This window comes from Gopherus evgoodei, chromosome 2, assembly GCF_007399415.2.
Source record: "Gopherus evgoodei ecotype Sinaloan lineage chromosome 2, rGopEvg1_v1.p, whole genome shotgun sequence".
Taxonomy (NCBI): Eukaryota; Metazoa; Chordata; order Testudines; family Testudinidae; genus Gopherus; species Gopherus evgoodei.
This window is the reverse complement of record NC_044323.1, coordinates 95,553,417-95,578,815: the sequence shown is the minus strand read 5'-3', so window position 1 is coordinate 95,578,815 and position 25,399 is coordinate 95,553,417.

The following is a 25,399-nucleotide window of genomic DNA, read 5'->3' as shown; positions in this document are numbered from 1 at the left end:
GTCAGAGTAGCTGATTCAATGTAGGAGATGTCATAGTTTACTACTGGCATAGGTCTAGGGTGACCAGATGTCCAGTTTTTATAGGGCAGTCCTGCTTTTTGGAACTTTTTCTTATATAGGCACCTATTACCCACCACCCCTTGTCCTGTTTTTTCACAGTTGCTATCTGGTCACCCTGCAAAGGTCATCAGTAAAGTACTATCCACCCAGAGCAAGCAGGGGAGGAATTGTGACTCAGAGGTGTGTCTGAGTCACAATTCTATTGTAATTACACTAAGCCTGATTCTTTTCCTCCTTATTCCAGTTTCATGTAATTTCATTGACCTCAATTGGGCTACTCCTGGTGTAAACCACTGTAAGCAAAAGAGGAGTAATAAGAGATCCAAGAGCAACATTTTGCACTAAATATGCAAAAGGACTTTCTTTTATACCTCACCATTTCTGTGAAAAGCTATCCTAATGGAAGAATTTTATCTTTTAAAAAAAATTAAATCAAAGGATTTTTTTGCCAACAAACGTTTGTTTTTTGTTTGTTTGATTTTTGTGAAAAGGAAAAAGACTAATTGTTTTTTTAAAATTAAAATTTAAGTAGTATAGTTTACCAAGAAGTAAAACCACAGACTGGGTTTGATGTGTGCTGCACAGCTGGAAGTAGAAACACACAAAAGGAAGAAACTAGAAACCACAGAGCTATGAAGTGGAGACTATAGAGTAGCAATGAATCCAGCCTGTATTTTCTTTTTCCACAACAAAAGATACTATTTTCTTGATTAAACAGTGTAATCTTTGCATTTAAATAAACTTTTTTTTAAAGAGAAAAACAGCAGAAATAAATACCAAAAATAAAAAAACAGAACAAAGCTGAGCAAAATCACAGAGATCATTAAGAATGTGAATTTGAACAAAATGTTGTTAATTAAGGGCAACGCCCAGCAGCGGGAATCTGGGAAAGAGGTTGAAACAAGAAACAAATATCATATCCTTCAAGTTTAATTAATTTATTTGGATAGTATCCAAATATATAGGGGAGGAAAATGGAACATAGTTACCAAAGGCATAAAAAAATAGGAGGGGCTCCTACTATTCAAAATTGTTGAGTTTACAAAACGGTTAAAAACAATAAGTTTTTCCACTCCTGAAAAGATATAACTAGAACTCAGGAGGTTAGAAAAACAAATGGTACATTCTTATGTGTCTAAACAAACCCCTCTGAAGTGCTCTCAGCATCTGGACACCACCTCCTCTTCTCATGGTGCACTAGAGTGCTAGAGTAAAGTAGTTCCTGCTTGATGAAAACTCTCTACTTTTTCCCATACGTATTAAAAAGATTGCTGGCTGGAGTCCTGACCATGCCCTTAACTCAGCTCCCTGATAAACACCCCAACCTACAGTTTAAGCTATGAACCCAAGTCAAGATGAAATTGTGAGCCTGGAAATTAGAATCATTAGAATTTGAAAGTGGCAATGGACAATTTACTACCAGGCTTTACCAAAAAAACAAAAGTGGACCAGAACAAGAGAGTCTGGGTTTTTTCTCCCCGTGGCATTTATGTTACTAATCTCTTCTCGTTCCAATGTGCTGCTCATGTCAGTGTATACCCCACCCCAAAACAAACAAACAAACCAACCAGCCCCATTACCCAGTTTATGAGAATGAGCCAAGTCCTGGATTAGTTGCTTCCCTCTTTCTCCTTACCATTGCCTTCCTGTCTTTCCTTCAGTCCACATAGAAGGGATGAAGGGAGGGCAGTCTGAGTCCAATTCTCCTATCTGCATACTCAGAGCTCCTGAGCCTGCTTATTTTCCTTGCCTGGCCACAGTGGTCTTGATCTTCCCCAAAAGGCATTGAGTGCTTCTCGCAGTGTAACTGACAGGAGCGAAGCCTTCTGGGGTACATTAGGCAGACAGCAGGTAGAGCTCCTGAACCCATTTATTTTCTAGGTATATTAGTAGGGCTGCAGCTTGGGGGGCAGACAGTGGAAAAAGACCTAAACAATATTAACAGATATGATGAAATATCTATAATGAACACACATGGGACTGAGAAATTTGTTGCTTGACTGAGGTGGTCTAATAAGAGCAGAGCAGATTCCTATTCAGCATGGTTTGGGATAGTTTTGAAGCAATCATGTAGACAGGAGGTTTGCCTTCCACATAAATGTTGTTAATAATAATATATAGTAAACCAAAAAGTCTTTGTTATCCTCAAGCTGGGCACACAATTTAAAGGTATACGAACAGTGACTTAGAACAATTAATGTCACACCGATGTCTAATTGGTTGACCCCATGCACCAGGTAATTAGGCATGTAAGCAACGTTGATTGAACCATCATATATAGATAGATATGGATGCCAAATGAGAGGCCAGATTAACAATAGGGAACCTGATCCTGCAAGGTGCTGAGTATCCTTGCAGAAGATATTCAGCATGTTTTAGGACTGGATCCTATACATAAATTTTTTGTATATGATGGGGGAAAGTGTGTATGTGTGGAATTTCCGTGCCCTGAAAAAGAACATATCTAATAAACTGCTTTAAAAATGTTAACCATCTATTATTTCACAGTCTAAGAGGAGAATTGAACACTTTCAGATAATGAAATATCTCTGTTTCAAAGGAACATCTTAATCCTCATTCCGATCCTAATGTAGAAAGACATACTTTTCAAGATCATGTTTGTTTACTGATCTACTGCCCAAGCAAATACCAACATTTTCAAGATACTGGGCCAAATTTACTGCTAATATAAGCAGATACAATTCCATTGCAGTCACTCTTGAGTTTATATGTGAAACACAATAACTTGTTGACTACTCCACAGAAAGATTTGTTTAGGAATTTTGTAGAGAAAAATATGTATTTGTGTTTGATTCTCAGCTGACTTATACCAGATTTATGAAGAGGTAACTTCACTGATTTCAATGGAATTGCTTCTAATTCATCTCAGTATAACTTAGAGTATGTCTACACAGCAAAGAAAAACCCACAGCTGGCCCATGCCACCTGACTCAGGCCCATGCCATCTGACTCAGGCTGTGGGGCTGTTTCATTGCTTTGTAAACATTTGCGCTCATGCTGGAGCTTGGGTTCTAGGACCTTGCGAGATGGGAGGGTCCCAGACTTCAGGCTCCAGTTGAAAACAGGAAGTCTACACAGCAATAAAACAGCCCCAACCCCATCCTGATTTTTCACGCTTGCTGTCTGGTCACCCTAGTAGACATACCCTGAGACTCAAGCCTATATATTGTCAAAGAATTCTTTCCTTATAACACCAGCACTTTAGAGAATGAAAAATGATTGCTTACTTTTTATATTTCACTTATCTTAGTCAGTACATTTATACTAGTCAGTCTATAATATATTTCTCCTCCTGGCTCTCATGCATTAGCACAGTTCCACAGAGTAAAGGTTACAAGCACGGCAAGAGAAAGTTTAGATTAAAAGAACAACCCCTACTTAGTTTTGGAAATCTAAATCTTTTAACACTTTTTCCCTACAGGATTTTTCATTTTTGTTTAGATCCTAAATCTTGACTCTGAACTACTTGATACTAGCCCTTAAGTCGTCTTATTATTCAATAAGTTTTACTAGACTAGAAGTAACATGTCTGTGTTTGTGTGTATCTGCAATAACTGTTGTAAAATGTCCCATTTCAGAACATTTCTATATGCGAAGAAAAGCTTTAGTACATGATGTGAGAGATTGGGTGTCAGCCAGGTGGCTTCACCTATCTAGATTTCAAAGGCAATCCATTAGAAAGAGGATGAAAGATGTACCATGTCCAGCTTGACACAGTTTTCAAAGCTTCTCCCTGCCCCCAACTTTAAACAGCAGTAGGAAGGTGTCTCTTTCTGCTAAGCCAAAAGAATATCTTTCTCAGTGGTTGATGTTGTGGAGAGGAGAAGATATTTCCAGAGAAATACACATTTATTTTATTTTATTTTTCCTTGGTCCTTATCTTAAAATTGGTATCCAACAGGAAGTGAACTGGTTGGATTAATTTTCCTTTTTCATTAAAAGAAACAGATTGTGAACGTTTCCACTTTTTTAATGGAGAGAAAAGAAAGAAGTGCTTTTAGAAGAGACCCAAAGTGGTGTAAACTCTCTGGGATAAGGGCTTTTTTTCACTCTAATGACTGTACTCTGTCTAGCACAATGGGGCCCTAGTCTCTGTCGTGTTCTTTCAATGCTACTGTAATACAAATAATGCAATGAGAATAATGGTGTGAGGCCCATAATTTTGCACCCTTAATCAACCTTAGGGTGAAAATAACAATTTAAATATCTACCTGCACTCGCTGTTGACTGTGATTGTGGACTGAGGCTTCTATGGAAATTAGGCCCTAAATGTCTTTCAGTTGAGTTTAAACAACACATTGGATAGGGGACAAGCATAGGATGGAAGCTGGGCAAGTTGAAAACTAACTTCTGATGATATTTCTTGTGTGCATGGTTGTATGCACACATATACAGTGAAAGCCAGAGCATGTTCAGCACCTTTGAAGCTCTGGAAAACAAGTAGTACTATCCCCCGTAGGAAGAAGGGATTTGCCAGCCCTTGAACAGAGGAGAGGATGAGTCCAAAACTCTTCACAAGTGATCTGAGACTAGCCTGGGGAGAAGAAACAGAACCTGCTGTGGGTAGAGCAGTCCATGGATCTACTTTCAGGTACAAGGCAAATTCTGTGTGGGCAGAGTAGAGGAGCCACTTACTCTCCAACTCTGTGTGCAACTAGTGGATTGGATCTCATTGTTTATGGAGCTGACAAACTAGCTGTAGGGAGCCACTTGTTCAATGTGTATTTCAGGCCAGTGTGAGATTTAATGGCATGCATGTGTTGTGGTGTCATTAGTATATATATGATACCCAGCTTTATGTTGGTCTCTTCTGACTTAGGCAATACAATTGACTGTCTTTCCAAATGTCTGGCTGAGAGTCGGGCATGGATGAAAGCCAGCTGGCTGAGGCTAAATCAAGATAAAACAGAGTCAATGTTAGAGTTTTGAAAGGAATTGGAAGATATGGCACGGATTAGATCCACCCCTCTAATTTAAGTTGCTGGCCCACCATTTGTTATTCATGTTCATAACCTGGGAGTCTGGTTAGATTCCCACTTATTGATGGGTGATCAGATTTCAATGTTATCAACTTGTTCATCTATGTCTAGTAGGAAGTTGCTGCCTTTTCTCTGAGGCAGACTTCACTACTGTGATTCATGCCATTGTCTCATCTAGACCTGCTATTGCAAATGCACTCTACTTGAGGCCACATATTAAATCTCTCTGGATGCTGAAGCAGGGACAGAATGCAGCAGCCTACTTGTTAAGGGGCCTCTTGACGTGAGCACATTACACTGGCATTGGTTTTTCCCTGTAAAATCTGAAATAGCCTGAGACCTGCCTACCTGAGAGATTGCCTCTCTCTTTGTGAGAAACTGCCACTTTTGAACTAAAAGACATCTGAGCCAACATTTCCTCAACACAAGAGAGAGGAGTAGGTGGCAGAGTGTTCTCCATGAGAGCCCCCAATCCTCCCTTGTCCTAAACAGTTCAGATTTCTTAACCATGAGGACATGCCATAAGTTCATAAATTTACAGAGATTTTGGAATGGGTGCAGAGGGTCTGTGGATAGGGTAGGCTACTGTTCTAATTTTCTGCAGTGTAATAATTACTTACTGGTGTATATTTGTGAAAATTGTGGCTAGATTTGTCTTTGTGTTTTGATCTATGTTTTTATAAAATCATCATTTTGCTTTGTTACTATAAATAGATTTTTAAAAGATAACAGATGGACCACAGGACCAGATCCTGAAGTCTTCTCTCAGTTTTTACTTAGTCCTTCTTGATGTAGAACTCCGTTGAGGTCACAAGCAAGGACTGAGCAACAACCAAATAAGGACTTCAAGATATGGCCCAACAATTTTAGTCTAGACTTCTGTCTAGCAATGACACATCAGTCAATCAGAATTGTATACATGAGGTAATAATAAAAACTCTAATAAAATAAAGTAAAATTAATTTGAGAGTCTGAATCCAATGCATCTTTTCACAAAATAACATAGGATGCTCTGTGCTCCTCATTGTGTGGCATGAGTGGTTAGGTATGCGTGAAATCAATCTTCAAATCACTTCGGTATGATCCAAGAAATTCCTAACAAACTACACTGTGCTGTGGTCATTTATTCTGTATTTTATAAATAAATCTTTGAAATGATGTAACTTCATCTAAGATCATAGCCCAGTCCTGAATTACTGGCTTTTTTACTGGAATTCCATTGGGCGGCTATTGGCTCTTTGTACAAGGTAAGGCTGTGGAAGCAGCTGCTTTTAACGGCTTGATGTAGCGGATGATACTAAATAATCCTTGTGCATGTGGATTAAATTATTCACTTTGGGGCTAATCACATGTTCAGCACAAATTAATCATACGTAGGCCCACTAAACTCAAATGTTTGGACATTAAGATGAGAGATAAATCAAGTTTCTTCCCAACTCCTCACAGAATGATCAAGCCTCCAATGCTGCTCCTAAATCCTATCTTTCCAACCTCTATGGAGGCCAGTCCATTCTGTGCAATAACTTAGAGCATGAGCTTTCTCCCCTGATAATCTTATTTTTCTAATTCAGAATATCTTCCTATTGCTCAGGTGAGAACTGAACTTGTATTTTATTTTCCTATTTATGATTTTGCCTTTCTGTAATGTATTAGTCCCCCACCTTATTTTAGTGCCAACCTTTTAATCCTTAATCATGGGTATTCCCATAATTTCCATGGTCTGTTCCAAATGACTGGAAGGTAGCTAATGTAACATCGTTTTTTGGTGTTTTTTTTAAGTGCTCCATAAGCAACCTTTGCAACTACAGGCTGGTGAGCCTAAATTGAGTACCAGACAAATTCATACATTCATAGATTCTAGAACTGGAAGGGACCTCAAGAGTCATCGAGTCCAGTCCCCTGTCCTCATGGCAGGACCAAATACTCTCTAGACCATCCCTGATAGACATTTAAATAACCTACTCTTAAATATCTCCAGAGATGGAGATTCCATAACCTCCCTAGGCAGTTTATTCCAGTGTTTAACCACCCTGACAGTTAGGAACTTTTTCCTAATGTTCAACCTAAACCTCCCTTGGTGCAGTTTAAGCCCATTGCTTCTTGTTCTATCCTTAGAGGCTAAGGTGAACAAGTTTTCTCCCTCCTCCTGATGACACCCTTTTAAATACCTGAAAACTGCTATCATGTCCCCTCTCAGTCTTCTCTTTTCCAAACTAAACAAACCCAATTCTTTCATCCTTCCTTCATAGGTCATGTTCTCAAGACATTTAATCATTCTTGATGCTCTTCTCTGGACTCTCTCCAATTTCTCCACATCTTTCTTGAAATGCGGTGCCCAGAACTGGACACAATACTCCAGTTGAGGCCTAACCAGTTCAGATTAGAGCAGAAGAATGACTTCTCGTGTCTTGCTCACAACACGCCTGTTAATGCATCCCAGAATCACGTTTGCTTTTTTTGCAACAGCATCACACTATTGACTCATATTTAGCTTGTGGTCCACTATGACCCCTAGATCCCTTTCTGCCATACTCCTTCCTAGACAGTCTCTTCCCATTCTGTATGTGTGAAACTGATTTTTCCTTCCTCAGTGGAGCACTTTGCATTTGTCTTTGTTAAACTTCATCCCGTTTACCTTATTTCTCCAATTTGTCCAGATCATTTTGAATTATGACCCTGTCCTCCAAAGCAGTTGCAATCCGTCCCAGTTTGGTATCATCTGCAAACTTAATAAGCATACTTTCTATGCCAATATTTAAGTCGTTGATGAAGATATTGAACAGACCCGGTCCCAAAACAGACCCCTGCGGAATCCCACTTGTTATACCTTTCCAGCAGGATTGGGAACCATTAATAACTACTCTCTGAGTACAGTTATCCAGCCAGTTATGCACCCACTTTATAGTAGCCCCATCTAAATTGTACTTTCCTAGTCTATCTATAAGAATATCATGCGAGACAGTATCAAATGCCTTACTAAAGTCTAGGTATATCACATCCACCGCTTCTCCCTTATCCACAAGGCTCGTTATCCTATCAAGGAATGCTATCAGATTAGTCTGACACGATTTGTTCTTTACAAATCCATGCTGGCTATTCCCTATCACCTTACCACCTTCCAAGTGTTTGCAGATCATTTCCTTAATTACTTGCTCCATTATCTTCCCTGGCACAGAAGTTAAACTAACTGGTCTGTAGTTTCCTGGGTTGTTTTTATTTCCCTTTTTATAGATGGGTACTATATTTGCCCTTTTCCAGTCTTCTGGAATCTCTCCTGTCTCATAATTTTCCAAAGGTAATAGCTGGAGGGTCAGATACCTCATCTATTAGCTCCTTGAGTATTCTAGGATGCATTTCATCAGGCCTGGTGACTTGCAGGCATCTAACTTTTCTAAGTAATTTTTTAACTTGTTCTTTTTTTTTATTTTCTCTTCTAAACCTACCCCTTTCCCATTAGCATTCACTATGTTATGCATTCCTTCAGACTTTTCAGTGAAGACTGAAACAAAGAAGTCATTAAGCATCTCTGTCATTTCCAAGTTTCCTGTTACTGTTTCTCCCTCCTCACTGAGCAGTGGGCCTACCCTGTCCTTGGTCTTTCTCTTGCTTCTAATGGATTGATAAAAAGTCTTCTTGTTTCCCTTTATTCCCGTAGCTAGTTTGAGCTCATTTTGTGCCTTTGCCTTTCTAATCTTGCCCCAGAATTCCTGTGTTGTTTGCCTATATTCATCCTTTGTAATCTGTCCTAGATTCCATTTTTATATGACTCCTTTTTATTTTTTTGGTCATGCAAGATCTCATGGTTAGGCCAAGGTGGTCTTTTGCCACATTTTCTATCTTTCTTACCCAGCAGAATAGCTTGCTTTTGGGCCCTTAATAGTGTCCCTAGACACTAAAGTAAAGAACAGAATTATCAAACCAGTAGACAAACACAGTTTGTTCAGAACGAGACAACATGGCTTTTGTAAAGGGAATTCATGCCTCACCAACTTAGTAGAATTCTTTGATGGTGTCAACAAGCATGTGGATAAGGATGATCCAGTTGATACATGGATTTTCAGAAGGCCTTTGACAAGGTCCCTCAACAAAACCTCTTAAGAAAACTAAGTAATCATGGGATAAGAGCAGATCCTCTCATGGATCAGTAACACTGCTCTACAGCCAAAATGCTTCTGAAATAAATGTAGTCCAACTTTACTAATTCTGGGTCACTGAGAACGAAAATGATGCTTAAAATTGTTGATTGGCTCTAGTTTTCAAGATATGCTATTGGGTCAGTATATGCGACCCTTGACTTGGGAATGGCAGAGGATAAGTGAGTTATAAAGGGAATGGATCTCAATTTAAACCAGAAATGACTAAAATACATCTTTGACTGGATCTATGAATAAATCTATGACTGGGTTTGGACAGTACTTGCTTTTGAGGCAAAACAATGAATGATGCAATCTGAAGCTGGTATTGCATCATACATGATATGAATTGCATCATGTTATTCCTAGAAGTCATGGATGATGCAATCATAACGAAGCTTACATCACTCTGCTGAACAAATTGCCCTATATCAGCTCTAGAAATTGTACAGTGTCGTGCTCTCTTATTTGTCAGTGTTTGATTTTGCAAAGGGACACATTTCTGTTTAGCCAAAGTGAGAAGAGATGCCTCGTACTGTGTGAACAGTGCAGATAACTTCTGCTATGTTTGCGGTGAAGTGACTTTTGCATCACAAAAGCGCAGTATAACAACTCTGGTTAAGAAAGCCTATCACCTTTCTTTTGGCTGCAAAATTGGAGATCAGGACAAGAGGTGGGCCCCACACATATGCTGCAAGACTTGTGCAACAAATCTTGGCCAGTGGTTGAACAGGAAAAGGAAATCTATGCCTTTTGCAGTGCCAATGATTTGGAGAGAGCCAACAGATAATACCAGCAATTGTTACTTCTGCATGGTGCCTCCAGTTGGGAAAGGTGTGTCAAAGAAGAAAAAGTGGACTGTGTATTATCCAAACATTCCATCAGCTATACGCCCAGTACCCCACGGAGAAGGACTGCCGGTTCTTGATGCACCAGAATCCTCACTTGAGTCAGACGAGGAAGAGGAAGAGGATGAAACTTCTGGTCCTGAACCATCAATGTCACAGGACCCACATTTTCTCCCATCCTCCTCCTCTGAACCACACCTCAGAACACAAGGTGAACTGAATGACCTTGTCAGGGATTTGGAACTACCCAAGAGTAAGGCAGAGCTGTTGGGCTCCAGACTACAGCTGTGGAATCTCTTGGCAGGCTATCAGGGCAAATGGAGCCCATCAATGCTTGCAGACTATTGCTGGACAGTGACAAGATGCTCCATTTAATGAATACAAGAGACAAGCCAAGAAGCGCCGAGTAGACACTGAATAGGAGTAAACTATGTACATAATAGTTTTTTGCCTTTTGTTTCATAATACATTTTATTTATATAACCCTTTTGCTGATTTTTAAAGTGTTACATAAACAGGACAGGTGAAATATTGTCATGTAAAGCAACCATAAACACATGAAAAGACCTAGGTTTACAACTTACAATTAAAACTCTACTATCTACACAATATACATAGACATAAAATGTAAAAACTTAAATATCTTAGACACAGTAGCCAGTTGTTTTAATTGTCATATTTGAATTCAGCACATCAAAATACATAATAAATAGCACATTTTATCTCTGAAGCAGACGACTTCTCAAAAATTGTAGACCAGTGTAATTGATTAAAATATAGGAAACAAAAGGTAGGAATAAATGGAGAGAGGTAAACAGCAGGGTCCCCCAAATATCAGTACTGGGAGCTGTGCAGTTCAACATATTCATTAATGATCTGGAAAAGGGAGTGAACAGTGAAGTGGCACAGTTTGCACATACAAAATAATTCAAGATAGTTAAGTCCAAAGCTGACTGTGAAGAGTTAGAGGGAGACAAAACCGAGGGACTAGGCACAAAAAAGCAGATGAAATTCAATATGGATAAGTGCAAAGTAATGCACATTGGAAAAAATAATTGCAGCTACACATATACAATAATTAGTTCTAAATCAGTTGTTGCCACTCAAGAAAGAATTCTTGGAGTCATTGTGGATAGTTCTCTGAAAACTTTCACTGAGCTGTGCTGCAGTTGTCAAAAAAGGCTAACAGAACGTTAGGAACAAATAAGGAAGAAAATATCATAATGCTGCTATATAAATCCATGGTGCCCCCACACCTTGAGTACTATGTCCAGTTATGTTTTCTCCATCTCGAAAAGGATATAGTGGAATTTGAAAAGGTTCCGAGAAGGGCAACAAAGATAATTATGGGTATAAAATGGCTTCCATTCAAAGGGAAGACTAAAAGATTAAGGCTATTCAGTTTTTTAAAAAGAGACGATTTAGAAGGGATATGATAGAAATCTGTAATATAATGAATGGTGTGGAAAAATTAAATAGAGAAGTGTTACTTACCCTTTCCCAGAATATAAAAACAGGGGATCAACCAATGGAAATAATAGGCAGCAGGTTTAATACAAAGAAGAGGAATTAATTTTTCATACAATGCACAATTAACCTGTGGAATTCATTGCCATGGAATGTTGAGATGGCCAAAATATAACTGGGTTCAAAAAAGAACTAGGTAAGTTCATGGCGCATAGGTCCATCAGTGGTTTTTAGCTAAGATGGTCAGGGGCATTCCCATGTGCGAGATGACCCTAAATCTCTGACTGCCAGAAGCCAGGAGTGGCAGAGGGGTGGATCTCTCTCAAATTGCTCTGTTTTGTGTACTTCCCCTGAAGTTCTGGTACTGCACAATGTCAGAGACAGGATACTGGGCTAGGTGAACCGTTGGTGGCCCTATCCTCCACGAATGTATTTAGTTGTTTTTCGAACCAAGTGTAACGGTTCTTATGATATAAGGACCCTTGCTTTTCATTCTTATAGTGCAGTTCAGACCTGGCCTAATGCATGCAGCTTGATTTCTATTTTGTTTAGGTCCTTATAGTACCCTCATCACAATAGCATCTGAGTGCCTTCCATTAGTGCATCAAATAATATGTCTGCATTAAGTAATATATCTATCACGTGGTTTGTACTTTCTCTCATCCTCTCCCAGAGAGAGAATTGTGTTCATCGTGTTTTCTTCTGGTAGAGTTTGTATTTTGTTTTTCAAATTTACATGTTATTATATGTCAAGTATCAGAGGGGTAGCCGTGTTAGTCTGGATCTGTAAAAGCAGCAAAGACTTATAGACTAACAGACGTATTGGAGCATGAGCTTTCGTGGGTGAATACCCACTTCGTCGATATTATATGTTTATATTAGAGAAGGCAAGGTTGAAGAAGTGTGCTTTGCATTTGAAGTGGAAGGTGAGGCGGTTTGTGATGGTCTTTAGTACCTGTAGGAGTTTGTTCCACAGTTTCAGACCAGTTCCTGAGAAAGCTCTGTTTCCTGCCAGATGAGGCTTACTCTTGTAGTAAGTCTTCATTCTGGAGCTGTAGGCAATTGAGGGCATGTCAGGGCCCAGGCCATTAAAGGTGTCTACATTGCAATGCAAGCCCAAGTTTAATAGAACATGAGTTAGCAGCCCCTGAGTTTTTGTTAACTTAGGGCTTGAATGTCTACACTCATTTGTAACTCCAGGTTAGGAATTGTTGAATCCTGGGTCCCAACCTGGGGTGCCACTGCCTACACTGCATTACGCAGCCCCAAGTCCAACCACCCATACCCCAGACTTCCTAGTGCTCTCTCAAAATGTAGCCCTTCCTTCATGGTGCAGTGTGCGAAAACTTGACTGTCCATCAAATTTGATTGCCCAGGTGACAAATATAGTCAGCCCATGGGAATGTGGAATACTTTTGCCAGGATGGGACACAGTCTACTAGCCCATCAAGTAAAGCATTAGCCATGGGTGCTGTTATGCGAGACCTTAGCATTAGCAAGGAATCCAAGATCGCTCCTAAACTATGGACAGAATTGACCAGTTATGGGTACCTTCAACCAGCAGAGACTGCTCCTCTTCAAGGTGTTTTCCTCTGCCTCGTAGCATAACCTCCATCTCGCTCTGGTTATGCTTCAGCCAGCTGTTCTTCATCCACAAGCTGATCCCACTCAAACACTGGGCCATCTTGGTGGTAGTGAAATAGTCCTATGTGCTGAAGGATAAGTAGAGATGTGTGTCATCTACATATTGCTGCTGCTTGCTCTGACCCCATGTTTGAGTTTCTTATTTTATCTATTTAGACTTTATAACAACAAAACAAAAAAGCACCCCTCCCAAATTCCATTCACTCTTGCTAATAGAATCAGTGTTGCCAACTTTCCCGATTTTATTGAAACTTAAAGACACAGCTCCTGGAGTCTCAAATGTGAAAATCTTGCCTTTCATTTTTTAAAAAGTAAGTTTCTTGTCCTTGTTGTGCAGAATAGCCTGAAATTTTGAATCCTAGTCTAGTCCAAATAGGTTCCTATACTATGCTCCTCACTTTAGTATCGGTACCCTCAAGATTCAAATAAAAGGTAAATAAAAAACCAAAGGTATTTTTTTAAAATAAATTTCATAAGCCAATCTTATAATATTTTGAAGCCTAACTGATGATTTTTTGAATGCTTGGACTTGGCAATGCTGTGATTTTCTACTGCTGTGTGCCTTGTGCTTCATTTATACCTGCGCAAAGTATATACAAAAAAGCTACTTAATTAGAATGGTCGCATTTTACACCTACTTTACTATCACTTTGCACAGGTGTAAATGACAAGCAATTTTCAAGGCAGGGAGGAATCAAGTGCCTGAGGCCTAAATTTGAGCCTATTAAGTTCATTCATTCAATTAAGTCCATTAGTGATTGAATTGGGAAAAAAAATCAATACAGAACAAATTCAGGAAAGAAAATAAAAAGAAACTAATAATTTGTATGGAACATGGGAATGCTTCTCAGCTATTGGATAGGGGAAAGTTAACAGCTGTCAGTGAAAAATGGAGATGATGGATGCAAATTAATATGTGGTGTCTTTCACATGAACTGTGTAAACATGATTCTGATTATTTAAGGCAGAATCAATATAAATCTAAAATAAATCTGCGGCTTTCTTTAAATGACTTGGTTCCTTCAACTTTTGCAATATTTTGCATTCTCTCTGTTAGTGTTCAGCCATTTGTGGCAATTAGTTTTTCTTTCCTCTGAATTGCCGATGGTAATTTCTAGTGTGTTTTCTCTTTTTCCGACAAAACTTGAGCTATCTTCTTAGTAAAGAACTCAAAGAGTCTCTGAAGGACTAGAGTTCCTATTGTTGTGTGTAAACATACAGAGTTTAAGGTCATTTTACCTTCCTAAAATTTCCTGCTTGTGTAATTCTCAAAATTTATTCAGTGCAACCTCTCAAATGATGCATTTGGATTTGTCTCACTGATCCTAATGGGAAGATTAGATATAATACCTCTTAAGTTGCTTTGCCTGCCTGATGTTTGGTTAGTTATTTGGCTAATTGTTGGCTTGTGTCTATATTAATAACAAACCAAAGCCCATTCTTCAGTGTTTACTGAAGTAAAATTTCACTGCAAGTTTTGTCTGAGTAAGCAGTGCAGGGTCAAGCCCTTCTAAATAAAAAAAAATTGCAGTGGAATTGCTCTTGAAATTTTTTAATCAGCTTAGAAAATTTTCTAAAAATTGAATTGACAATTAAAACAATGTTTTGTTTATAATATGATTATCTCTTCCCTTTACAGCTTTATTAGGCCCAAATCCTTACACACAAGCTACTTCACACATGAGCATAGTCCCACTGAGCTGAATAGAACTATTTGCTAAAGTTAGTTGGGAATTTTAAAACAAAATTCTTGTTGTGTTGTGGTTTGTTTTTTTGTCAGAAAATGACAGTTTGTCAAAACCAAAATATAGGTCCATGATGGAATTTCTGGTAAGATAGAGACTCCACCTCAAAATAGCCAGGTGGTTAGGGCACTTAGCTGGGATGTGAGAGACTCAAATTGAAGTCCCAAGTCAAGCAAAATATGGATTTGCTCCTGGCTCTCCCACATTCCAGTTGAGTGTTCTAACCCACCAGTGTGTTAGCTGTTTTGGGATGCATGAGACAGTGTCTTTCTCCCTCTCTGTCTTTTGCAATTTTTTATAAAAGGTCTCAGTTTCATTCTTCATTGGAACAAAAACAAATCTTGAAACCGTGAATTTTTTTGTGACATAGAAACGTTATCTCCTGTCAGCCGAACTACTCGTGCTGCCTGATCTTGTGCCTGTTGACGTCAATGGAACGTCTATTAACTTCAGTGGTGCAAGATTAAAACCATGGATCTTGATCCTACGAAGCATGTGTTTAATTTTACACACCATGAGTGATCCCACTGAAGTCAACAGCGCTACTTACAGTGCACCAAATTAAGCATGTGCTTAAGTCTTTGCAGGATCGGGGTCCTAGTGAATAAGGTTTGTCAGGCACTTAAGTCTTTCCAGGATTGCCCAGATCAGTAATAACTACACACAACCAAGACAAAACTCCTCACTAAGTAGAAATGAGATGCCTAGTTTCATTTATTTATTGTGAATATCCCAGCTACACTGACAAGATATTCAGCTAACAATAACGATCATCTGGCTTTCTGCTCAGAAATAACCGGTAGTAGTGGGGATTATGCCCTGTACAGTGACAGTGAGTGCTTCTTGGCTTTTTCCTCTTTTTCTGCAGCAAATATCTCCAAAACTGCCAGATGGAATTTGCATGAAGGGGCTAATATGAGCTCATGGGGAGTTTGGTGTAAAGTTGCTGTTCCCTTGTCTGCAAATTCTGGGCGTTTTACCAGCTCTTTTTGTATTCCTTTGAACTCTCTGGGATGTGTAAATAAACAGAGCACAGATCCCTTAATTTGGACAATTAACTGAGTTTAGATTAGAATAACATTTTATGGTTTAAAATTGGACAGTTTAAGCGAAGTTATTGTGGACAGTATAAGTGAAGAGGTGCTCAGTTTCATGAGTTTTCTTAACTTTCTGACTGACTGATAGTGACAAAGAAATAAATCTGAGGACATTTTCAAAACAGGGAAACAGTCCATGATCTGTTGGGAAGCCATGTAGATTTTGTCTGCTTGTTTTATTAGAGAGGTCATTACAAAGATGTCTTATGTTAGGAGAAAAAAATTAACAAACATGCACATCAATTTATAGCTTTGGTTTCTGCATTAGAAATATCAGCTCCTCACTTCCCTCTGTTTGAGTAGTGACATTTCATGAAACTTTAACCAGAGCTGCAGATCTCCTCTCCTCCCAAATGAATCAGCATTCCCCCTGCCCAGCTGGGGGCATGGAGAGCTGGAGCTCAAGTTACAGCCTCCTTACTCCTGCTAGCCAGGTCCTCCAATGATCTTGCTAAGGTTTTCCAGTGAAGAGGGGGACGAGAGAGGACCTTATCTTTCCAAGGTAAAAATCAAGCGGGGGCGTGGAGAGGGAGGAAAGCATAAGAGATTGTCTATGTCATAAAGAAGCAAAAGGAGATATGTATTTAATATAGGTTTGGAGGAATGATTTTTGGCCCTCGAATCCTATGACACCTCTTGCATAGAAACTGTCAAATATGTTGAGCTGTGGCTTTTTGATATGAACAAATGCCCACAAGGGACCAGACCAAGATCACTAATATGGTTTGATTTCTGAACAGATCCAGTTTTGCACCCAAGAGGCCAGAGAAGATTAAGCCACTTCACCAGGAGTTCTCAGGAACATTTTAATGCATAGAATTCTCTTTAATGACAGATAATGCTATTGTCATAGTATACTTGGGAGAACTTTAGCTCTAGAGATCAGGTAAATTTAATTGTATTAATGCAATAGCAAAAGTGCATTAAGACTGTACTAAAAAGTGCTGTGAAATTGCTGATGAAATGTACTCATGTCCAGTCCAGCTTAATTGCTTTCTCTTCTCAACCCCCACACAAACGTACAAAGAAACCCAACTGTTCAAAAACCCAGTAAATGCATCTGAGCAATATATTGGACATCTACTAAATATAATCAATAAATTAAAAAAGTTAGATAAGAGGCCCATGAAAAGTCTGAAGGCCATGAACTTTCCATTTATTTCAATGTTTTAATTACAAATCTAAAACGATGGAAAACAAGTTTGTTTGCTGGAAAAACAATTAGTTGTCTCCTGGTGGAATTTTTGAATGCTATATTTCATCTGAGGAGGAACATTCACAATTCTCAACTAAAAATAGAAATTCTGATGGATCTTTTAATGCAATTGTACTAACTAGCACTGTCTGGGCAAAATTCTCCTCTCAGATCCTCACAGTGAATCTCAACTCTGACAGTGTGCTCTTCCTGCATGGGAAGATTTTTCAACTGATGTCACTGAGAATTCTGCATATGTAGGGTAAAATCTAATATTATAAAGAGTGCCAGGAAAAGGACTATGCCCTTGTTTTGAAGGCATGAGTGGTACTTAATGGCACATAGGCCTTATGCTAGGTCTCCGCACAGGGTTAAATTTAACTTGTAGAAAGAGCTGAATATTGGAGATGAGATCTGCAGTGGAGGTCTAACAGTATCATTCTGCCCTAAAACTACATGGTACTTACTATATACATAGTACTTCCCCCACCCCCTACAAAAGGGCTGCAACATCTGGACCTAAAAATGAAAGGGCCAGATCCTCAGCTGGCACAAATCAGCATTAGTTCATTGGAGTTAATATAGCTATGCTGATTTACACCAGCTGAGGCTCTGTCCTTAAATATCTAGAGTACATCTTCACTGCAGCTGGGAGGTGTGATTCCCAGCTCATGTAGATGTACACTCACTAGTTCTGACCTCGCTAGCACACTAAAAATAGCAATATGGCTACAGCACCACAAGTGGTGGCGTTGGCTAGCAGCCTAAGTACAATCCCATCCAAAGTCCTGCATACATACTCAGGCACCCTAGCTGCTACCCAAGGTGCTGCAGCCACACTGGTATTTTTAGCACACCAGCTTGACCAGAGCTAACATTTATGTCTGCCCAAGGTGGAAATTCCACCTCCTAGCTGTAGTGCAGACCTACCCTGTACCAAGACGGCTTACCAGCACAGCGCCTCTGGCTGGGCATCTTGGGAATTAGCTCTTTCCAGCCTTCAGAGCATCCTCTGCCAGTGGGTGTCATGTCTTGCCTGTCTGAGGCCCAGTGTCCCTCCTGGACCCCAGTGCCCTTTTCCTTGGGGTTCTGCCCCAGCAGTACCCCCCCCACTCTGAGTCTCCCCTCCCAGGAGAACCCCCAACCCTCTAAACTCACCTTGCCTCAGTGGCTACTGCCAGTCATCATCTAGCCCCTGCTCACTGGGGAAGACTGCAGTCTGTAAACCACTCATCATTGGCAAGGGAGTCAGATCAGATGCCTCTGCCTAAGCCCAAGCTGCATCTCTGCAGTCCCAGTACCTGAGTAGACCTTCACCAAGGCCTGTAGCCTGGGGATTTTCCAGGCTGGAGATTCCCAGCTCCTCTTGCCTTTCCCCAGCCCTGCTTTACTCCTAGTACCCTAGGCTCCCAGATAGCCAGGTCCTTCCCTCTCCACAGCAAGAGAGAGAGACTCCTGCATCCTGCCCCAGCAGCTCTCTTATAAGGGCCAGCTGGGCCCTGATTGGCTGGCAACACCTGTGGTCAGCTACTCACTCAGCTGCTCTCACTCTTAGGGCTGCTTTTAACCCTTGTTTTCCAGGGTGGGGCAATTGCCCCACTACACACCCTAAGAGGGATTAGTGAGTCTGCAGGACTATTGTCATTCTTGCAGAGAGGGATCTCACTCTTTAACATACTTTCTCCCACTGTGCACCATCCCTAGCAATTGCTGCAGTAGTTGATTGAGTGAAAAAAGGCAAGAAAGAAAGAAAGAAAATTAGCTATGAACTGGGAGTCCAGCCAAATTCCCTGGAAAGGTGTGAACAGCCCAGTATTGCCAATTCCCCTCACTAACCTTCCATTTCTTTTCCAATCTTCTTTCCTTCTTTGCCTATATTTCTTTAATTTCTTCTTGTGCTGCTCTACAGCTGTTCTGTAAATAACTGCCCTGTATCAGGGCTCACACTTGTATAAATGAGTAAATTTACTCAGGCAAGTAGTCCTAGTGACTACTATAGACCTACTCACATTTGTAAAGTTATTGACCTCTGCAAAGACTAGAACCAGCAACTGGTTCAGCTCAAGGACACCCTTGTGCCAGCTAAGTCTATCTAGACCTAACTAAAGCTGTGCAGGATCAGGCTTTAATTCTGGAATTATAAACTGGTTGTGAAGGAGGGGTAGGACATAAATTTGTCCTTCTATGGGTCAAAATGTCCAAATTATACAATTTTCAACCCGCTCTAGTGATTATATTATTATTCTATAAAGTGTTTTGTAATATATCTCTGTGAAAAATGATAGATTAAAATAACATTTATTATTAATTAAAAATAGATGTTAATCAGTGTAAATTATTGTATTTCAATGGAGTTCTGCAGTAGCTGTAGTAAAGATTGTATGTGTCAGTGTTCCCTGGATAAATCCGGTTTTTCAGGCATTTAGAACTTGGCTGTAAAAATGTGCTCCAGGCTCAATCTTGTCATGCAAGGATTTAGGGCCACGTTCTCCCTTTGGATGTGCATATACTTTTCCATTGACTGCAACAGGCGCCACACACATTTGGATGCATGGGATATTTTTCCAGTTACCTCCAAAATGCTAGTTTAGCCAATGTTGTGCATGTATGTATGTATGTATATCTAACATAATGTTTTATTGCATGTTATTATTATACATATTATAAATTGTTGAATTAATTTATAATACTTTCCTAGTTTAATTTTTGTTTTGCACTCATGAAACTCAAAAATATATTCAAACCATTATGTAATTGAGCACAAACATTTAAATTTTTTTTGTTACAGATCAGCTAAGCCTTAAAATATCCTGGCACTAAACATATACTAGACTGTATATTCAGGTGAAGCCAACATATGTATCATTCTTTCATAAGAAACAGAAACATAAAGTGTACATATCAACATGCATAATTTGCAATGTCCTCTAAATTACAAAAATGCAACACTTTAAAAATAAAACAAAAATCGAGGGTTAAAGTGGGCAGTTTTGCAGTGGTTCTTTTAGCAGGTTTTTTGATTTCTGGAGGCTACCATTTCGTGCTCCAGTATCTATGCTACCACTTAATAATAATAATTCTAAAATAAGAAGTCTAAGCCCTTATGCTGGTGAAGATAATTTAGTAAGTGTAAACCAATCCAGATATATCTGCCTTAAAGTTTTTCTGTCATAGTGATGTCAGTCAGGGGTGTGATTATTTTTCCCCCCAGCCCTGACCGATGTTGTGTCAGCAAAAGCCCTACTGTAGTTGCAGTTATAATAGCAAAAAAAGCTCTTTTGCCAGCATAATTTACTCAGTTCAGGGAATAAGTTTAAGCTATAGTGGCATAAGAACTCTTTTGCTGGCATTAGCTGTGTCTCCATTAGGGGGATTTGCAGGTTTTCCCCTACTGGTATAGCTTACCGGCAAACTAGCTTGAACAATAGCTTTGAGAGAAGGGATTGTTAATTTTGACCCATCTGATAACAATTTAAATATCGTGATTGTTAACTATTTAACTGCTGATCAAAGCACCTAGAAAAAAAGAGGATCTGTCATATTATGAAGATTACTGTGAATGGGATTTCATTTTGGTGTTTTGGTTTTGACATCTCCAGTGGGCAAAATTTAGTTTATGGGTGGAGTTAGGGAGAATCACAAATCCCCCTAATACCCCCCCCCCCAAATCACAACCTTTAACCCTAATGTTATATTTTAAATAGCAGAAAAAGGAAGGAAATGAGCTTTTTGTTTGAAATATCATATGGATATGTATGAAAAGATTACTTAAATAAATTTGAAATTTCTTGGAAGAAGAAGAAGAAGAATGTTCTGTGTGTAAAAATACGTTTGAGAATGATGGTGGCTTAGCAATATTAGAAATGTGAAGTCATTCAGATACACTAGAGCAGTCCAGAATGAAAACTGGAATTGTAAGAGCTGTAGAAACAAAACTTTCTCCACAGCCGGCCTGCAGATAAACTATGATCGTCTCAAAAAGGAATTTCTGTAGCTACAAGGTGTTCTTGTCCAAGTCTAAAACCCATCTCTTAGTCTTAGATTTTCTTCAACAGCAATAACAAAGCTGATATATATAGAGAGATAGATATAGATATTGATATATAGCAGGGTATCTTGCTTTTTATTTTAATATATATATATATACACACACACACACACACACAATAAAGCAGCTTTATTTATATTTTTATATTTATTAATATTATATTTTATATATAAAATAAATAAAAAGTAAAATACCTGTCTATACTTTAAAATGGGAGAGGAGAGAAAACCACTAGGCAATGACCTACATGCTATATTTACTTGTAAGGCACTTGGATGATGAGTGGGTAGAGTGACCAGATGTCCCAATTTTATAGGGACAGTCCCAATATTCAGGGCTTTCTCTTAGCTAAGGACCTATTACCTCCCACTTCCTACCCCAATTTTTCACATTTGCTCTCTGGTCACCCTATGCATGTGGTATAAATCACTAGATAGATTAAATGGGCAGAAAAAGAGGATGGTGAATAAGAGCTGATCTTCTAGAACAGAATGATAATCCTCATCGTTAGGGGCACCATCATTCTCCCATTGAAGTCAATTGCAAGATCTCTGTTGATTTCATTGGGAGTCGACTCGGGACCCAGGTTTCCTTGCTAGGAACCTTTAGTAAGATGAACATATTTGAAAATGGCTTTAAGGGACACTCTCAAGTAATTCAGGCCCCCAAATGTAGATTGTGGTTTTACAAAATCCTATGAGGAAGAAATGTTTTCATAACATTAAAAATAAGTAAGAAAATAATTACATTTTTTAAAATATAAACATTCTGCAGTGGTGCTGGGAACTGAAACATAGCATCTTTTTCAAAGCAAAGGAATTCCAGAAATGAAACTGAACCTTGCAAGTCAAGTTGACCCTTGCAAGTTAAGTGAAATGCAAAAAATTAAAAATAAATAGATAACATAAATTGTGGCAAATGATTTAGATTTGTGAAATTCTTATAATTTTATTTATCTAAGATATTCCACCCATATGTGGCTCTCCCCTTCTCCTATTCACAGTAAAAATCATTAGTAGGCCCCTCCCTGTATCAAGAGACTAGTTTAAAAATTTTGAGATTAAAAAAAGATACATTTTAGAATTCTTTTTATGTCTACTGTTTTTTGAGCTTTTAGAATGCGCTTGGTCATATTTTCAAGCTTTGATCTACAGCTATGACTGTTAGAAATGTACTTTTATTTAAATGAAAGCTGAGATTCTCACCTAATCAGAATTTCAGGAGCTGGGTCTTTAAGAAAAGCACCAAATATCATGCAACTCACACTAAAATAGTGAGTAATACGTTATTGTCTACCCCAAAAGCTCAAAAATCACAAGTGAGAAAATCATGACAAAGACCAAAAAACATTTTTTTTAGTTTTCCAATTTTTGAACTTCCCTTGCCAACTGCTAACATGCACGTAACAATTACAGTGATGTTGGAATTGCTGGGGATTAGGTGGCTGATGGGGATGAGAGTGCAGGGAACCCCTGGATGGTTAAGAGGTGCTTGGATTGCTTGGGTGGCAGGTGGGGGACTTCTGAAAGTTAGAGGGTCCTTCGGACCATGGTATTCCTGGGTTTGGGTATTTGCAGGGTTTGGAGTGGGGTGTGGATGGGAAGGGGAGTTTAGTGCAGCTGGATGTGTGGGGAAAGGGGAGCCTGAAGTCACAACTGAGCCTCATCTTGAGCTGTTCCTGCTGCACTGCTTGCTTTTCTTGGCTGCTGTTTCCTGCCTTGATCCAACAGGGGGAGCAGTAAGAAGGAAGGCAGCTGTGATGCAGGAATGAATGTTTGAGTGTCACACAAAACATGATATTTGGCAGCCCTGAGTTCTAATGGAGTCGTACTATCAAGGAGCGGTTGACATAGTGGATGGTAGAGAGATGGAAGTTGGGGTTGACCCAGTGGCCTATTCTGCAAGGGACAACAAATGCTCCCAACTGAATCATATAGGTGATTCTCTCAGTGTGAGTTTTATCAATGAGGCAATGCAACCGCATAGTAATGATTTCTTGTTAACATAATATTATTACCTTGCCACTCTTCTTTAAAATGTGAATTCTCTAAAACAGACATGACAAATCTTCAGGAAGGAACCTTCTTAAACAAATCTGCCCATTTTCATTTTATTTAGCTGGAGGGCCTTGGATGTTCTAAGCTTCTGATATGTGTTCCATAGTCAAGGTGTTGAAACATTTACAATACATTTCAAATGGCAAATGTCACCTCTTCTCCTTCATATATATTTTTTTCTTTTTTTGCTCAGTCTGACCCATTCAGACTGGCAAAGGCAGAAAGTCTGGTTGTTTCTTTGCTTCTCCTCTTCCCTCAAGATTTTCAAGGCTCAAAGATGTATCAGAAGTCTCTTTTCCCATAAGCAGAAGTGAAAACACTCTGATTCCTTTTAAGTTTTTAGATTTCTTAGCTGTCTTAATTTTTGGGGGGCTACATGAGGGAGCACTGATAATTTTGTAGGGGAGGTTGGAGGCTGAAAGATATGCTTTGAAAATACCCAGGGTGGGTGAGAATAGTAAAAGATGAAATATTATTTTGTGGCATGAGAAAATGTTCAAATTCACAGGAAAGAGGAATCCCACTAGTTCAAAGTCAACTATTGCTCACAACGGGAGCTTTGATTTAAAGGGACACTCTCAGTGCTTAATTTGTACCAGGGCTGATCCCCAGTACCTCTATACTTGGCAATTATGAATGTAAAAAAATTCCTTGAGCCCCGGCACCTCTTTCAGTACAAATTAAGCACTGGACATCCTCAACTTAAAATCACACTTCTGTCTGAATATTTTTACTGTCTATTGTTACCACTAACATCTCAGATTACTAGACCTGAAAGAGATTAGATAAACAGCATTTTTCTCATTAGTTTCTCTCTTTATTTGATAGTACTTTGTGTATAATTAGTCAGTTTCCCCTTTGGCTTCTGAGGATATTTCATGCAACAAAAGGGGAGAGAAAAACATTTTAAAAGGAAAATATGATTATAAGAACATGAAAAAATGGCATGGGAAGTTGAAGGATCAATGTAGTACCTGAAAAGACTTTTAATTATTTTTATTTACTGGAGGTTAAGTTGACTGTGGTCATTTTTAAACTATAAAAAAATCCAAAAATATAAGAAAGAATAAAAGAGTGAATAAAATAGGCTTTTAGACACTTTTCCTACCCCTGTCATATTTCACATTACCATTGTATTGTCATGTGGCAACTAACTTTCTGCCAAGTCACAACAAACAACTCATGACTAGTAGAAACATTAATAAGACCAGACTCTTATATCCTTACTCCCAAGGCCAGCTCCAGGCACAAGCGCAGAAAGCAGGTGCCTGGGGCAGCCAATGGGAATGGGCAGCATGTTCAGCTCTTCGACTGCAATTCGGCAGTGGGTCCCTTGGTCTCTCTCGCGGCTTTTTTTTTCCCCGCTGCTTGGGGTGCCAAAAACCCTGGAGCCGTCCCTGCTTACTCCGCCTTAGTCCTATACTCAGTAGAACTGCTTGTGAAATAAGAGGGTACTCACTGTGAGCAAGGGTATCATGGATCTTTAATTGCTGTGAAAAATTAATAGTTAATCCACAGATACAGCATCTCCATCAAGTCAGTATGTTCATTAAACCAATACAAACTTTAGGAAAATTCAGACAATATTGCCATCACCGAGTGTTCAAAAATAATGAATCAGTTCCCAAAAATCATGATTTTTTTTTTAAAAAAAAATGTTGGATTCTTTTTGTCTTCTGCTTTTTAACTTTTTAGAGTACATGTGCTTCACATTTTGAAGCTTTTCTCTGTAGTCATGAAGATGTTAATGAACTTAATATTAAAAAAAAGAAGTTGAGATTCTCATGCAATCTCTCGATTCAGGCACCTGGGGCTTTAAGAAAAATATGAAATTTCACAAGACTTGCAATAGTGAGGGCCATAGCATTAAAGCCTGATCTTGCTCTCCTTTAAATTCCCAGTTCAGGAAGGTACCTAACTTTAACTAACATTGACTTCAGCGGGAGTACGTGGGTGCTTAAAGTTTGGTATGTGCTTAAGCATCTTGCTGAATCAGGGTCTAAGTCAAGAGCCTGGCTCCCTTGGTAATCAGATCATGACAAAAAGGTGCATATAAAAGGTTTGGTATTGGGCTACACCACTGGGTATACGTCATGATTGACACA